Consider the following 832-nt stretch of genomic DNA (forward strand, 5'->3'; position numbering starts at 1 on the left):
CTAAAAGGATGCCACTGTAATTAAATTGAAGCACCAAGCTTTAAGTGGCAGCCTTGTCCAAAATGGAGAATTTTAAAACATGTTAATCCTGATAAACCAAACATAAATTTACAACAAGGTAAGCAAAACAGGTGAGTTAGTATAAAACAAAGTATCAAATTTATTAATGTATGTCAGATACCAGCCAGAGAGGTAGAAGGACTATTATGGTAGATGCCAAAGGTGTGGAAAAGAAGCACCACAGACAAAAGGGACAGTGTGAGAGAACTCCTTGACTCCTTTCCTGCTTGAGATGGAGAGAGATCCACACTTGAAGCATTTTTCTCGGTACTGCATCTGAAGAGCTATTTCAATAGAGGTGACAGACATGCAATTGACAAAAAGGAATGTGCCACAGGGGTTACTCGAGCTGATATTCACTCAAGAATCGCTAAGGAGCTCTGATGTGATTTTGTTGGTCCTTTAGCAAAAATAAAACAAAGAATTCTGGGACTGGCCTCTTTACCGGAGCACTGAAAGCCCCCTCAGTCCATATAGCACCACATTATATTATAGACCCGCCAACCTAACCTCTGCCTCGCTTAACCAGAAAGTATGGCTAGTGCTAAAAGGGTCACATACGGACCAAGCAAAGAGCAACTAGGAAACGTGACTTTCTCGTGTTTCCTCTTCGCCCTTTCACTGCCAGCTCTCGATCGTCATCACGCTGCTCTCTTTACATCTCAATCCGACGGGAAACAATCCCAGGCACCGCGGTTTCATTCCCCTTTCCCAAGAGAAGAGGCGCTCCCAGCTGGATCGTGTGAGAGAGAGAGAGAGAGAAAGAGAGAGA

This window comes from Zootoca vivipara, chromosome 9, assembly GCF_965207765.1.
Source record: "Zootoca vivipara chromosome 9, rZooViv2.hap1.1, whole genome shotgun sequence".
Lineage (NCBI taxonomy): Eukaryota > Metazoa > Chordata > Lepidosauria > Squamata > Lacertidae > Zootoca > Zootoca vivipara.